The following is an 18049-nucleotide window of genomic DNA, read 5'->3' on the forward strand; positions in this document are numbered from 1 at the left end:
TTAAACATGGTTAGGCCCAAACACTCAGATCTTGCCCATGACTAACTATGTATTTGGATCCAGAACTTTGATGGTAGAGTGTTGTAATGACAGAAAGAAGAATTCTAAAATGCTTTCTGTTCCTTTACAGAAAAAAGATTGCCAATCACCATGATGTTTAGACATGAAATTTGTTTTCCTAGAAGGAAAAATGTTCATTTCACACTTGGAACATTTGTGTCCTACAGACCCGCTAATTTCAGTTTTACATGTACGTTTTCTCTTAGAGACTCCTAAGTGAGGTTTCTGATATCCTGCTGGCCCCTATGTTTCATGCAGTCCCCAAAGAACAACAAATGTTGCCATGGGCATAATGGAAATTCTCAGAGCAAAAGTTGTTTCCCAAGCATGCCGATGCCTACCATTATTTTTGTCTCTGTGTATATCTTCCTTTTTGTACCACCTCATTACTTACACACACTTTGAAAAATGATTTTTGAATTCAGAATTTTAGCTAATGTATAAAAACTGTTCATTTAATATGCCCAGCCAAAAATGAAGTTTAGACTTAATATGTTCACTAAGATTTCAACATTTCTTCATTAAGAAACACTAGGAATGGAAATAAGATTGGAACACACATCAGAAAATTCAGCTGTACTGAGGAGGCTGTGACATGTTAGCCAGCCAACTGTAAAATATAGTTAATTTACATAAATTGTGTTTTCCTTACTGTTTTTGTTTTGATTTTACAGTTCTAGAATTCTGTTCCTTTGAAATTATATCCCTCTGAATATAGCGAATAATTTATTTAGAAGATCCAAACACCATATCCCTCTGAGGTTATAGATGCCACATACTAAATCATGACCAAATTATCTATGTATTTGTTCATGGTATTTTTTCTCATACAGTAGTACTTTGGTTAATCAACAGTTCTGTTCATGAACAATTCAGTTCACAGACAAAAGTATTAGGCAAAATTTTGCATCCATTCCCAAACTGCATCTGATGGTCAACACAAATTGTGAAATTAAGTCACACTGTACTTAGAAAATTACTTCCTTATAATAAATCTTAAAATTAGAAAATGTGCTTTACTAATTTATTCTTGAGGAAGTATCTCACTATGTAGTTCAGGCTGACCTTGAACTCACTAGGTAGCCCAGGCTCGCCTCAACCTCATGGCAAACCTTTTGCCTCAGCCTCCCTTTTTCTGGGATTGAAGGTATGCACCACCACACCAAGCTGAAAATGTGCACTATGAAATTGTGCTATATACTCTATAGCATGGATATTAATTTTCCCTGTGAAAAAGTTCATTTACACATACTCTTTTCACATTTGGGAATGACAGTACAGAGTTTATATTTTTAAAAAATTATGTCTATGAGAAACTTACCACATATTATGAATTAAAAATGTTACTGAGTGTGTATGATTACTATTTTGAAAATAGTGATACCCATTGCTGTGCTAATTTAGAGTGATTTTATAACCACTTTATATTAAATTATTAAAAGATTTTCTATTTGTAAATATCAATCAAAAATAAAGTTGAATAAGCGGATGAGAATTTTGCAATTTGATTACTTTTGGGCAGCTGTGGAAAAAAAGAATTCCTATAAAGCCCTTATATCTTCACAGCACTTCTAAGCCTTTCTGGTGGTCATGTCTCTCTTAGTATGCCTCAGCAAAGGCCTAGGGCTGGGGACATTCTTCCCCTGAAATGGTTCAAATGTAGACAATGAATCTTGACTTCTTCATAATCTACATCATGCTCATAAGATGCCTACTGTGTAGACAGTGAGTCTTTATATCAATGGAACCAATCTTGTACATGAAAACATATATATTATTAATATAATGCTTATAATTGAAAATATATGTTAATTATATATTATTAATGCATCCCAATTAATAATTCCATGACTAGAATTCTTATTAGCTACCCCGCTACTATAACAAAGTAGATGATAGAGTATGTCCTCAGTGTCTTCACATTTTAAAATTCTTAACTAATTCTTTAAACGTTACCAACACATTGAGCTTACACTGAAGCAAATTAGTCAAAAACAAATAATGTGAATATGCAAGAAGGAATGTGACCGTTAAAGGATGTAAATGGGCATGTCCATTGCTACACATAGTAATTACTATAATTTTATGTATTTATGACAACCAGACAATTTTGTCAAAATCCCTTCTATTTGAGTTCAACATTATCAAACCACAATACTCTGACTAACAGTATCAATATCATCTTGGAATTGGTTGGAAATTACAGAATCCTGCTCCAGATCTACTGACTTGGATATTCTGGAGGGTGAGGCTAACGATATCAGTTTTAACACATGCTCTGTGTGATCATAATACCTGTTAAAACATAAGAATCATTGTTCTCATTTCAAAAATCTTCAGTTGAATGTGTTTCATGTCAAAATAGTTCATATACACTAATGGACATAGAAGCTGTTTCCAAGATTTAACTATTTTGAATTATCCTTTTATAAACATAGTTATCTATGTATCACTGTTATATGCTGTCTTTAACTATATAGTACGAGACTGCAATAAAGGATAGACAAGTCATTTGCCGGACAATAGATGCACCTTAAGACTACTGTGCTAAGTGAAAAAAAAATCACACATAAAAGCTTAAGTATCATATTGTTTGTCTTACATGATAAACTCAAAATCTTTCTAAAAAGCAAAATAAAAAATAAGTAGTAGGGAGCAGGTAGATAAACCTTTCTCAAATGCAAAGGGGATCAAAAGATCGAGGGAGTGAGGCAGGAAGAGAGGGTAAGGGGATAAAAAAAGACTTGAGATGTGTCAAGTACGTGTATCAATTCCCCACAGGGTATACAATGATTATGTACAGCAAACATGTACTCATGAAAAATAAACACGGAAAAATGATACACAGTTAGTACAATCTAATGAAATACAAATAAGAAATGAATAAAAATAATTGAAACATGCATAATTAACAAATCATTAAAATTCTCTCTCTGGACAACCTGAGAAACTACATAAAACTGTTCAGTTATTCAATTTTGAAATATTTAACAAGAATAATAAATTATTAGAAATGCAATATTAAACCAAAAAGCTTCATTTCAATGACCATTAAAAATTGTATACACGGGCAAAAATTTTCCCTTTGCAATTACTTAAATGTATTTTAGTACTTCATGTATCCATGTTAATGACAAAAAGGACAAGAATAAAATTATTCAAAGAGGAAGAGAAGCATTAGGATGATTTTAACTCATCAGAATCATTGAGAGACTATTACATTTCAAGCTCTCCTACTTTTTCCATTAAGGGATACACAAATTTTCAGCATTACTTTACATATAATCCTAAAATAATGTTTACATTAACTATATATAACTTAACTTTGTTTTTATTTTATTTGTGCTTTAGCAGGTTGAAATGCACTCTACTGGTTTATATTAGTCAATGCCTTCTTAAAGTACTGCTGAATGTTTCAGCACATGTATTAGCCCTCCTCCTGAACACTTAGTTTTATCTCCTTACATATCCAGTCTGAGTTTTCCACTTTCTAGTCTACACAATCCTCTCTTTTCAATTTCTGCATCCAGTTTATTGTAGGAAATCACCTCAGATGACTAAATTTTATCTAACTCACATTAATTTTAATTGGTCAGTCTATATTTTTCTAAACTCAATGCTTTGTTTATTAGTTTTCCCATATGGAAACATCAAAACAGATTGTTAACACAGCTCAAAATATTTCAGTTTTTATAGTATTTCTAACACTGAAATTTAAAAAAAAATATTTTTGCTTTTAAATTGCAATTAATTTAAATTTTAATGCATACAAAAGACAGTGTAATGAATGAACATCTGGATTTTTTTTTCTTGGAACAAAATGACTAAGAACCAGGCCAGGCAGGGTGGTGCACACCTGTAATCCCAGCATTTGGGAGGCTGAGGCAGGAGGATCACTGTGAGTTTGAGACCAGCCCGGGCTACATAGTGAGTTCCAGGTCAGTCTCAACTACATAGTAAGACCCCGCCTCAACAAAAAAAATGACTAAGAACCACTAAACATGGGTCATACCTGTTCATTCTAAATTATTCAATAGCTAATTATTTGCATATTGTGAAGGGGAAATGGGCATTAGAGCAAACAAGTAAATCCGGAGTTATTATACAAATAAAACTGAATGAAAAAGAAAATACAAATAATATATAAAAATTGAAGGTCTTTTCTAAAGTATTTTATGGCATAATGCAGAATTTCAACTGGATAATGCTCCTCCTCTAAATGTATATTGAATTTAAATTATCTTAAGCATATTCTCACACATTCATTAGATATGATTTACATAATATTAAATGTTAACGCTATCTCTCAAATTTAAGACAATGGAAATTAAACATCAGATCCTACTAAGAGTACAAGCTGCTTCTCCTTGGACTTCACGCTCCGAGTGAATTCAATTCAATTCCCACTGGGAATTCAAGTCCCAGTGAAAGCTGGTTCCCTTCTTCCAGCTACTCAGGATAAAACTAATTTATTTCTCTTTCACCACACCATGAACTTCAGAGCCCTTACACACTTACGTTCTACCTTCAAAGATAGCATAGAATTGGATTACTTTTTATCAACTCCACCATTTCTATGCTGGTCAGAGCTAGCACTACTTCCCACACACGTTTTACCACTTACTCTTAGTGAATCTTCTGTTTCCAGACTAATCCACCTTCCATTTAGTTTGGACAACTGTGTTCAAGAGTTGGTTTTTAAAAGTAAATCTGATCAGGGAAGCCTCATCTCCCATAGATGTAGTCCAAATGTATATCCTAACAAAGGTCCACATGCACATAAGAGACCTGTCCTCTCCTCCACTTTATAAAGCCCCTACCTGGGCTGTCTACTACATTCTGCACACACTGATGCCTTGTTGTTCTTTGCATATGCTAGGCAAGCTCTTTGCCCTGCTCCTCCCGTCAGCTCCTATGCCACAGACTCGTGATTTATTCTTTCACCTTTGTCCAGCAATTGATGGAATGTTAACCTTTCAGTGAAATCTTCCCCAGTGATTCTCTCTATTAACTGAAGTCAACCCCATCACTCTCTATTTTCCTTCGCTGATTTACATATTTCCTCAACATTTGCCTCCATCTCGCATAATGAACATCCGTGAATGTTTATTTCATATCTGTTAATATGGATAGACTGAAGTTCCCAAATATTTAGTCATATGTTAGGCTAGATATTTCTGTGACAGTATTTTTTAGGTAACACTAAAATTGAAATCAGGGGCCGGGGATTTAGCTCAGCGATTTGGTGGCCTGCCTTGCAAGCACAAGGACCCAAGTTCAATCCCCGGTACAAAAAAAAAAAAAAAAAAAAAATCAGTACACTGTGATTAAAGCAGATTATTCTCATAATGTGCTCATTGAGTTAGCTCGCTACCTTAAAAGAGAAAATATTGATGTCACCCAGGAAGAGGGGATTCTTCCAGCAGACTGGCTTTGGACTCTACTCCTAATCCTTCCTTGCATCTCTGGATTTTTTTGTTTGATATATATACACATACCTCTCTCTATATGCACATGTATACCAGACATACACACACACAAACATATTTATTATGTATATATACATATGTGAAAATTTTTCAAATAACAATAATTATGCCTCAGATAAACCTCATGGGCTATGATACTGCTACTGTGCAAAGCTTGCATACATATACGTATACTAGAATATAAAATGTAGAGTCCATGTGGAGTCCTCATTTTCCTTTATTTGTCCTGAATAATGCTTTACCTTAGTTAAACCTTATTTGTCATAGGAAAGAATAAATATAGTTGATTTAGTCCTATCTAAAGTTTTCTAAATGATGCAGAATCATATCATTTTCAATGTAAATGTGAAGAACTAGGTCTCAGAGAGGTGAGTGTCTTGGCTGTGCTACTCATACAACTTATAAAGAGAAATGATACTATTATTCATTATGAACTATTTATTTCCTAAACAAGGTTGAAACCTTGGTGTTACAGCTTATATCTAGAGGTCCCCCAAACCTCATGGGATCATAAGTGAGGTTTTTCAGAAGTGGCTGAATCTAGAGTGTGTGATGCTGGGGTCAAGGGTGTGGTGGTAGAATTGATCCACAGCGTGATGCTAGGATTAATATTGCCCCACCCTGGGTGTGAGTGCTACCCACCCTAAGGGTAGGTAGTCTGGATGTACAGGGAAAGTTAGAGAGGTATGTGGGTAGGGACACAGGTCATGACCTGGGTGGCTGATTGTTGCAGAAATGATCACATGCTTTCTTTGCACTGCGCACTTCAGGAAACTGCCTTTTGCGAAAATTTTTCATGCATTTACCACGTGTCTCTAGACCCTCTGATCTTTTGCTCAATCCAGAAACAAAAGTTAGTGTGCCCACTTCAGCACCACTTTTACAGAAACAAAGGCTGAGACCCTAAAAGACCTACATTATACCAATCAATGAAATAGTTATTTTTATTGACCCACTTACTCCTATAAGTGCGAGTACCCTTCCAAAAGATGCATAGGATATTCAGTCAAATTCCTCCTGCCTTGTAACATGCTACCTGGCAGCTTTCCCTGCATTATCGATATTATAAATAAACTTTTTCTTTGTACTAATTTAATTTCCGACTTCCTCGTTTTCTGCCAGCCCTTCTTTCCCATTTCTCATCTGAGGCTTTTGGCATCGAGCCCGCCTCACCTCATTTCTTCATTCTTCACAGGACTGTAGGAATGAACCTGAGGTTAAAGAGGTAGGAGACTCTTAGCCCCTCAAAGACCCTTCACAGAACCTATAGACACACTATAAGGAACAGGTGGATCACTGCTTGGCACTTGCTGTTTGCTGCTTTGTCTCTTACCTGCCATGAACTGTTTCTCCTCTGTGATTCCTGTCTCCTATGCCATCCTGCCTTGGAGCTAGCCAACTATGGACTGCAACCTCTACACACTCTGAGCTAAATAAACCTTTCTTCCTTTAACATTGGTTGTTGTGTACTCTGTCTCAGCAATGAGACACATGATAATTTTCAGATGTAGGTGACAAAACACATTTGTTTCACTTTTGGAGCATTAGGAGTCACTGTTTCTGGATCTATCCACTAGATCTTGGCCAATCAGCTGCAATCCCAAACTAGTACATTTTTCCTCTCAAAATACATTTTATTCCTGAATAGTATGCTCTTTGTCTTGTCTTCAGAATAAACTCAAGTCCATGTTATACTTAATTCGTCCTATTCTCAACTGTGATACTCATAACCCCACCTAGTCCCCTCTGGGTTCTCATGCCTTACATTGCTGTGTATATTTCTGAGGGCATGGTCATGCTCTTACATCATAAATAAGTGTTCAGTACACACTGTTATACACTAAGCATTTTGTACACTGAGTAGAAAGCAATGAATCTGACAACTCTATTTATGACTTCAGGAATCAAAGAGTAAGAGAAACAAACACACCAGTAGAAAATGGGTCAAATAAATAACAACAGGTGAAGAAAGACAAAATGTATATGTATAATTTAGGATGAAGTGATAATCCTGGATTATACAAGTCAGACAAGACAGTTCAGAAAATCCTTCCTGTAAAGATGACATTGAAGCTTAAGACTAAATGACAAGAAAGAATAAGCCAAAATGAAGAGTTTTATTTTGTTCATTCAATGTTTTAAAAGTCTTTTTTTATAATTTCCATAGTAATTCTCAAATATTAGTTGAAAATATTGTTTTTAGAGAAAGAGAAAACAATGTGTGTATGAAAATGCTCAGGATCAATATGAAATATCCTACAGCGTAAGTATTCATCCACTCTTTTCCTAATTGATCATTCACTTGTATATTTACATAGTGTTTGCTTTGACAAACACAGTATTGAGTTTTCATTAAATACCAGCTGCAACTCTAAGCAATGCGAGTAAAACAAAACAAAACAGAAAAAAAGCAAAAATCACTGCATTTTCTGGGACAACCTGCCATATGCAACATAGGGGAAGGGTTTACTTTGGCTCCTGATTTCAGCAGGCTCATTCTAATGTGGGCCAACTCCAAGGAAGAAATATCATAAAGGAAGAACATGGCCAGGGAAAGCTGCTCACCTCACAGTTGCCGGGAAGGAGAAAGAGCAGGGAATATCTAGAAAGAGAGAAAAGAACCAGAACAAGAATACAGGCTTCCCAGTTATCCCCTCAGTGAATTACATCTTCCCATCAGGCTGCACCACCCCACAGCATATTCAGCTCTGAAGTCAGCAATGAATGAATCCATTGAGAAGACTAGCAGCCGTCACGTCTGAGAAACTTCCCAAAGCCAGACCTCTGAACACAGGAGCCTTTCATGGGATGTTTTTTTAATATAAAGCATTACAAAAGTTACAACATTCCATTGAGAATGATATAAAAAATGTAAGCAAATACGTAATATAATATTGATTATCACACCAAGTAAAACAGGTAGATACAGATATGAGTAAATGTCATGTAGCATTCCTGGATGGTCAAGAAAGGCTCTGAGCAGGTCAATTTTGTGCAATGTGCTAAATGAAATTAATGATATATCAGTGCATGTATTTCAAGAAATGGAAATACCCAGTGGAAAGAGTCTGAGGCAGAGATGCGACCGGAAACTCATAATGACAGCACAGATGGCAAAATGGCTATGCATATTCCAAGGGAGGGCACAAGTGATGAGACTTGTACAGAGTCTAATATTTGTGCTCTATAATAAACCCGATTTATAATACTGCTTCTTGCATTTTATGTAAGGTTGATTAGTCTTGTAATGTGGCCTTAACGAAATAGTTATAGCTCATATTTATTCTGATGGAAGTAATGATCCTGCCACTGTGAGGAATATGAGGTTGGAAAGGGATTAAGGAAAATTATATATGGCTTTTTAAAAAATTTTATATTTTCTTTTAACTTTCCATTTTAACCATCCTCAGACTCTGGGAGACTGAGGAGGATCTCGAGGTTCAGTTCAGGTTAGGCAACTTAGTGACTGTGTGAGATTTTGTCTCAGAATTTCAAAATATTTTCAAAGGCCTGGGAATAGGTCAGTACAAAGGCCCTAGCTTCAATATTCAATACAGGACGTTCATACCTGAACATATATATTTTTATCAACAAAAGTTTATATCAAATTATACCAAATGATAAAAATGTAACCATCTTTAACACAGCTTTACCATGTGCTAAGACTTCAAATATACCTTCTGGATCCTTTGCAGCCAAATATGTAGTCTAACTGTGCACTGTAAAGGAAGATAAATGTTCAATAAACTACTACTCAATTAGTATATGCCATATTTTGTTTCAATCACTGAACTATTGTCAATATTATTTGTTAATTTAAAAACAAACAACAAAAAGTTGTGATGTAGAGAGAACTGAAGTTGTCAGATTTTGCCTGGTTCTAGCAAAAGTCATTTATATAATGTTGGGTGATTAACCTTTTAAAAATTCAATTTCCTACCAGGGATTTAGCTCAGTGGTTCTGCCGCCTGCCTTGCAAATGCAAGGTCCCAAGTTCAATCTCCAGTACCAGTAAATAAATAAATAAATAAATAAATTTCCTTATTTGTGAAATGATCACGACTAAACAATCTCTGGAGACATACCATATGAAATAGTCATTCTAACAATAGAATAAAATTAAATCTTTCAATTCAATTTTTCAATTAAACATTTCAGTTATAATTTGCATTATATCATTTTGAAAACAAATGTCATCAATAGACATTTGCAGGACCCACGAAGTCTTCTTTAGTTTGCAGTTCATAACAGTCATTGAATTTTCTGGTTACTTTGCGTTAGACTGACCCTCAGATGTCAGCAAGTTAAGAAATGTCTATTTGCTTCAGAGTATGAACTGTAGTGATCCAACAAAAACCTGGCCTTTTTATTTACCACTTAGAATTCCTGACACCATTGAACTGTATAAAATTATTCTGCACTCTGAAACAGTCTAAAATGACAAAAAATATAGCATTAACTTTCGTATATGATAACAGATACCCCCATGAATGGCCCAGGTTATTCAAGAAGTCTAGTACTTTCAGCATTTGCCACATCAGAACTCTCTCAATCTTATATCCAGGCTGTCTGGTTCATAGTTTCACCAACCAGAGACAGATTATTTTCTCACCAATGTGTATATCAGTAGACATATTCATTAATCAAATGAAAAATTATTGCTTAAATATAATTTATTCATAGTCTTTCAGCCAAAGCTACTGATTGGACCATCAAGATTATCCCAAGTGCAAATATATCATAATCTACCATCAACACCACTGCAAGAGAGCCCAGCAGCAAAGTACCAAAGTGATTATGCAAATACCAGAGCAATTGACTTATCAGTCAAACCCAAACCCAGGATGCCTGGGAGACATATTTCAATAAAAAGAGATGGACTCTATCTCAGCCTCACTGACATTAATAATTAATGATTAATCAGTTTCTGAAGACTTGCTAACAGCAGAAGGAAATATAGAATAAGATGGATTCTCTCACTTTGGATTTAACATTACTTTTCTCTCAGGCTTAATGTAATCATTTTGTTTTGGAAGACCTGATAATTGACCAGCCATTTACTTAAACTTCCTCAAAGGCTATCAATAACCCTCCCAAGGGTCCATTTTTGATAAGAAGAGGTTAAGTTCAATTGCCTCTTGATTATGTATGCAGTTTAGGGAGCAGCCTGGATGTAGCCATCTAGAAGGGAGTCAATCTCATTCAATTAAGAGAGCTCAGACAAATGTGTAAAATTGTAATGGAAACTGTGGGAGCCCATTCATTTGTGCACTCAGCTTGAAGAAATAAAAATAATACTAAGAATAAGAAATTTCTATGAAAGGTAGGACTCTGAGAATATGCATGGGGTTGGGAATATTACAGAAGGAACTCCAGATAGCTCCTTTGACCTTTCTACATAACTAGTGAAGACAGAGCCAAAAGATGGCTATCAATAAGCCAGAAATCAAAACTTCACCAGACACCAAATCTGCCAGCAGATTTAGTGAACTTTCTACCTTCCAGGGCTAAGAGAAATAAATCTGTTTTAATAAGCTATCTGGTGGACGATAGTCAGTCAGCTTGATAAGGATGAGACAAACTGTGAGAGCAACCACTTTGAAAAAGGATAAGAGTAAGGAAACACAAAAGCTTTAAAGCATTATACATTTTCATATATACGGTTATTTTATATTGTTTAAAAAACTGATGTTTTCAAATGGCATCTGGAGAAAACTAGAAAGTGGTTTAAACAAATGGTTCTATTCTATTTTGGGGCGAACAGACATTTCAAATTATAAATTGCTTTTTTTAATTTTATCTCTGCTAAAGAAGAGAGTAAAATAGCTTGGCTACTCCATTAGAGAAAAATTAAATATCTAGCAAAAGAACTTGTATTGGCATGCTCCATTAGAGATTTCACAGGAGAAAAGGTTAAATTAATATTTTAGGATCAAGTTTCTTAAAACTCAGAAAACCAATATAACACTAGAAGAGTCTAAACCTGATCTCATTAATGGCTTTGTGAAGAAGAGAAGGCTCCACAATCTTTTATTTTTTTGTTCAATAAAAGTCATAAAAATAGCCTCAACATTTTTTTCCTACTTTAAAAAGCAAGCAAATAATTTGAGTCAAAGAAGCATACTTTCTTGAGAATCAAGACTTGCCATGTAAAGGTACATGATCCCAACAATGAATGTAACTGTACTGTATCCCTAAATGTACCAATAAACTCAATAATTAAAAAAAAAAAAAAAAACATTTTCTGGTATGTTTCCATTTTTAGCAACATAATTCTAAGCATTCCATTCCTATTAATTATCAAATTGAAATAATGCCTTTTCTTTTTTTTTTTTTTGCTACTGTGACAGAATCAGCTTGTGGAGGAACATAGCAATTTAAAATTTGGTTGTTAAAGGATATTTGTTGGATTCACTTTCCATTTTCACAACACTAAAAATTAAGTCTTCATTCTCACACATAAATAGGATCACCTCCTGGTGTTTGTGAGTATTTGTTTCAAGACAATATCCTTGCACATATAAAATTTAAGAATACTCAAGTGACTTATAACATGGCACACACTAAGCATGTGACTATGACACATCTTCTTGTTTATTAAATCATCTCTAGATTACTTGTAATACCTAATAAAACGTAAAAGCTCTGTAAACAGTTGTCACATTGCATCGGCTAGGAAATATGGACAAGAAATAAGATTGCAGGGTCAAGGATTTAGCTCAGTGGAACTGCACCTGCCTCGCAAGCACAAGGTCTCAGTTCAATCACTGGTACCAAAAAAAAAAAAAAAAAAAAAAAAAAAAAAAAAAAAAAAAAGTCTTCATATACTCTGTATTGACCTAATTTATAAATTATTTTTGATATTTGGTGTGTTAAATCTATGGAAATGGAACCTACCAATATGATACACTATAATTTTCTAATAATACAAAGAATAAAAAGACCTAACTGAAACATCATGCCTAACGCACTTTACTTCGTATTTGAAAGAGGAGGTAATAAATTGCAGAGTGCTACCAAGCTCTTCTGCAAGATTTAAGTTCAATGCCAATGAGTTAATTCAGAATCCCTCCTCTGGCTTCATCCAATTGTTCTTCACTTTCCCCTCCTCTTGTTTTCAGACTCAAAAAGTCCTAGTGGCACTTTTTAAATTGGTTGTTGTTCATCGGACTGGCTCCTTGTCTTGCATCACATTGAATTCCTAATGGCGTTAAGTCTGGCCATTAAAAAAAAAAAAAAAAAAAAAAAAAAAAAAAAAAATTTTTAAACTTTCCCAGGTGTTTGTAATGAACAACAAAGCTTAATTAACAGTTATAATGTATCTGGTGATAATTTTCTTGGAATGCAATCTGGTTTTGATATTAACAATCATGCCAAGATTTGACTTTTATTATTATCTATCTGCTATCACAATCATTACATACCCCATCATTCAATAAATGTAAATTTTGCAATGGCTCTTCCCTTTAGTCTATAATTCCTAATTCAAGGTATTCAAAATTTATGGGTCATTTACTGGGTCTAGACCTCTTTCTCATCACCTTGTAAAATGTGTTTGGGGGTTAGGGGGATGGAATGTTCATTTTAAAATCTGAAGTACAACAAGATTTATTAATTGGTGACTATATCCATTACTCTGATGCATTTCATCCACATTATTTCCTCTCTTATTAACTTTATGGCACCATCATCACCCTGAGTTTACTCTCTTCACTTCTAGTAAACAGATATTAAGAAGCCAATTAGGTGAACATCTTATTGATGTCCAAGACCAGCTTCATTATCTCAATTAGGGTTTGAATTATCAATTAGCCACACAACTCAGTTTCAGAAGCATTGTGCAATTCAACATGTCAAGATTTAATTACAGCACAGACTATTAAAAGCACTAGAAAAATGCTATGTGGTTAAATAATAATACAGTATCTTAAATTGTAACTATTATGAATCTCTCAGCGTTACGTTTTAGCTGTGCCAAAGCAGCAAAATTGCTGAGATTTGGTTTGGATGGTTCAATGGATGCAAATTAGTGTATCAAAACTGTGGTAATAATTTACTCTCTTCAAATTCCCTTGGAATTATTGGATTGCTTCTGATGATAAAGATAGATATAAACAGAAATTGTAGTAAAACAAAGACTCATTCTTTATGCAGAATTATTAATTGCTATTATATCTCAAATAATTAAAAAAGTTGTTCCATGAGATATTTAATTCATATGGTAAAAATCATCTGGAAAATAAAAAGAAAACCTGCATATGTAAAACAGATGTTCTGTATCTTCCTATATAAACTATGCAGTTAGGTAGAAACATGCTTGCTTTTTACAGTGGGAATATGTAAATGCTCAGTTTTGATTGTCCTGATATTAGTAAAGCATAGAATAATTTTAGTCACTAATTGTCACATACGGACAGGGATAGAAACAGAATTAGAAGTAGAGGTAGATACAGATATCACTTACTGCTTTGAAGTCCTGGCATGAGACAGAAGGCCTAGGGGACATCTGTGATACACAGTACTGTTGAGCAGGTCGTGATACAGAGAAGTTTGCTTCCTAAATGGAGGATGAGTACTTTGGTGATCCCACAAAGCTAAGCTGGCCTGTGTTATCCTATTATGCTTATCGAATGATAGACATGGCAACATATGTTATTTTTCAAAGTCCCTCTTCAAGTAAGAAGCTTTTGCTTCGTGGCATATTTACCACTAATTAATATGACTTGCAAAACAGCATTTTATCAGGCTTCCCCAGAACTGATAAAATGGAATCTAGCACACGGCCACTCTGTCTTACAAAGATATAAGCTAATCATGAAGACTGCCCTCAAAATATTCATATTGATGACTGATAGACCACTTGTATAACATTTGAAGATTCATTTTCCATCACAGCAAAAGAAACAAAAAGATTTAGACTGATTCTCTTTTATATGGAAGTATTTTCCAACAAGTTTCTGTAGATATTGGGCTCTAATTGCATGGAGTTCTCACTGAAGTTTCAGTCTTTGAAAAAGTCTATGAAATTCAGGAGTAATTGACCTTATTCTTTTAAATTATATGTTTATTGTAACTTAAAACTCTAGCTCTAGTGTTCATATAACTAAAATAATATCATGAAATATTGTTCATAGGACTAAATTTCCAGAGCTTGCCCTTCACAAAAGACAAAGCCCAGTTTCAGTATTTTAAAGCCCTCTTTTTCTCTGATTTCTTACTCATCATAATAACGTGGTCAAGTCCTCTTAATTTTATTCTAAAACTTAGCGCCAGTTTTATTCATTCATTTTCATATACTACACTTGTTTAAACCATATGCTATCCTTTCCTTCTATAGCCCCTTAACCCCTTTTGTTTTTCACATTAATTTAACTAATCTTGTGAAACGCTGACCCCATCTCATCCTTACATAAGGCTTCAGTAAATTCTCATCTTATCTAGAATTGAGAACAAACATTTAATATGCTAAGGCTCTGAAAATCTAACCTTCTTTGACATTTAGGTTTATTGTGACTGCATATGTGTGTTGAACTGTAGATCAGTACGAAAATAGATCATATAAAATCCTTCTCTGAGGCTGGACATGGTGTATTTCTGGAAAGGAAATACACCCACTGCCTCAAATCCATCCTCAGTGCTTTCTTCACCTTGAAAAACTTCCATATAAAGTCAGACACAGGACTAAGGTAAGCAGTGAAATTTGTCTGAATGATTAATTAATATGTGAAACAATTAAAAAGTATCCATTATATTTCAGAGACCAAGGGTAACCTGTAACTAATGCAGTGGGACTGGTAAATAAGGGTCATATAACCTGCTATAAAGCTCACAATTTGTCAGCAGCAGCTACATGATTAATAATAAACAAGTTACCACTTGATGTATCTCACCTTATCTGACTTGCAGTAAAAATACAAGCACAATGCCTTTTCAATAAAATTTTAGGATAACAAAGTGTCCATAAAATATCTTTAAAATTTAATTTTAAAATTGTAATATAAATGTAGGAGATGAAATTACTATTTATTGTTGTGATTTCATAACAGACAAGAGAAAGATTGCTTTCAGAAACAAGCCAAGTAATATGATGAGTAGAAAATATTCACTGGAATTTAGAGAATAATATTTAATAAAGGGAAATTGGGATCTAGTAGAGTGGCTTAGTGGTAGAGTGTCGTTAACACTCACAAGGCCTTGCATTCAATGCCTAGCACGAAAGAAAGAAAAGAAAAAAGAAAAGAAAGAAGGAAGGAAGAAAAAATAGAGTTGTTAAAGAAATAACCTACCCAATATGCAAATTCTGCCTTAGATCTTAACATTTACTGTGGGATCTTTCCTAATATCCTGGAACACAAATACTTTGTCCTTCTCTGAATTCTATCATTGCATCAGTGCTACACCATTATAGACATGACATTCATAAATGTATTTGCTAATTCATGGATTAGAAAACAATAGAGAATGGCTCTTTACTCCAAACAACCCAAGCAACATTTGTTATTGGTTGGTTTCTCGACAGGTACCATTCTTCCTGGGGTGAGATGAAATCTCAGTGTTGTTTTCATCTGCATCTCTAGAATGACCACTGACGTGGAACATTTTTAAATTATTTACTGCTTTTTGTCTTTTGATTCCTTTGTTAGATTGATCCCTAGATATTTCATTTTTTAGATGCTATTGTGAAGAGAATTATTTCTCTAATTTCTCTCTCAGTGAATCTGTTGTGTACAACAAAGCTATTGAGTTTTGAGTGTTGATCTTGTATCCAGCATTCTACTGAATCTGTCAATTAAGTCTAGAAGTATTTTGGTGGAGTTTTTTGTGTCTTCTACATAGCATATCATATCATCAGCAAATAATGACAGTTTAAATTCTTCCTTTCCTATCTTTATTGCTTTTAGTTCTTTCTCATGTCTCATTGCTGTGGATAATGTTTCCAATCTATATTGAACAAGAGTGGTAATAGTGGATATCATTGTCATGTTCCTGATTTTAGTGTAAATATTTTCAGTTTTTGACCATTTAGGATGATGTTGCTGGTTGGGTTTTCATAGATAGCCTCAATCAGATTGAGATAAAGACCATGTATTCAAATTTTCTGTACGGTTTTTATCATGAATGCATGTTGGATTTTGTTTAATGCTTTTTCTGCATCCATTGAAGTGATTGTATGCTTTTTGTCCATGACTCTGTTAATATAGTGTATTGCATTTTTAAAAATTTATGTATGTTGAACCATCCTTGCATCTCTGGGATATAACCAATTTGGTCAAGGTTTATGATCTTCCTGATTATCCTTTGTATTCTGTTTACCAGTATCTTATTAAGGATTTTTGCATCTATGTTTATTAGGGAGATTGGCCTGTAGTTCTCTTTTTTTTTGGTTGGGTCTTCCCTGTTTTTAGAATCAAAGTAGCATTTGCTTCCAGGTAGGAATGTGGAAGTATTGCATACTCTTCAGTTTCATTGAAATTTTTGCAGCATATTGGCAGTAGTAGTTCTTTAAATTTTTCATAGACTTTAGTAATGAAGCCATCAGGACCTGAGGTTTTCTTTGATGGTAAATATTTAATTACATTTTCAATTTTTCTGATTGTAATTGGGGTGTTTAGAATTTTTATATCTTCTTCTTTCAACTTTGGTAATTCATATGTACCTAGAAATCTGTCCTTTCTTCTGTGTTTCCCATTTTATTAGAGTACAGGTTTTTGAAATAGGTATTGAGGTTCTTCTGAATTTCTGCTGGATCTGTTGTGATTTCTCCTTTTTTCTTCCTAATTGTGTAGGTTTGTGCTTTTTCTTACATTTTTTTATAAGGTTTGCTAAAGGTTTATCTATTTGATTTATTCTTTCAAAAAACCAACTCTTTGGTCTGGGGATTTAGCTCAGTGGTTCTACCACCTACTTTGCAAGTGCAAGGACCCACGTTTGATCCCTGATCCAAAAGAAAAAAAAAAAAAAACACTCTTTGATTCATTGATTTTTTTTCTATCATTCTTTTATGTTCCATTGATTTGATTTCTGCTCTGCTTTTTTATAATTTCCTGTCTCGTAAGAGCTTTTGGTTTGTCTTGCTCTTCTTTTTCTAGGAGCTTGAGGTTAAGCATTAGGTTTTTTTTTATTTGAGCTCTTTCTGGTATGGACATTCACTGCTATAATTACCCTCGTAGAACTGCTTCCATTGTGTCCCATAGATTGTTGCATGTTGTATTGGCATAATCATTTAGTTGTTGAAACTCTCTGATTTCTTCTTTAATTTCCTCTGAGACCTATTGGTTATTCAGAAGTGTGTTGTTCAATTCCCTTGTGTTATGAAATTCTTGCAGTTTCTTTTGCTATTGATCTCCAATTTCTTTGGACTATATTCTGATAATATACAGGGATAATTTCAGTTCTTTTACATTTACTTAATTAAGCATGTCCTGTGAGCTACCATGTGGTCTATTTTGAAGAATGATCTATGTGCAACTGAAAGGAATGTATATTCTGAATTTGTGGGG

General features: G+C 34.2%; 1 non-coding gene across 1 annotated transcript; it reads right to left on the minus strand.

Moving 5' to 3' along the window:
• Positions 1-5566: 5566 nt before the first annotated feature.
• LOC117283575 lies at positions 5567-5704 on the minus strand. Its single transcript, XR_004514607.1, has one exon. It is a non-coding gene; the product is annotated as a U4 spliceosomal RNA (small nuclear RNA).
• Positions 5705-18049: the final 12345 nt, after the last annotated feature.

This window comes from Fukomys damarensis, unplaced genomic scaffold (assembly GCF_012274545.1).
Source record: "Fukomys damarensis isolate Sample0158 unplaced genomic scaffold, DMR_v1.0_HiC HiC_scaffold_27, whole genome shotgun sequence".
In the NCBI taxonomy this organism is placed as follows: Eukaryota; Metazoa; Chordata; class Mammalia; order Rodentia; family Bathyergidae; genus Fukomys; species Fukomys damarensis.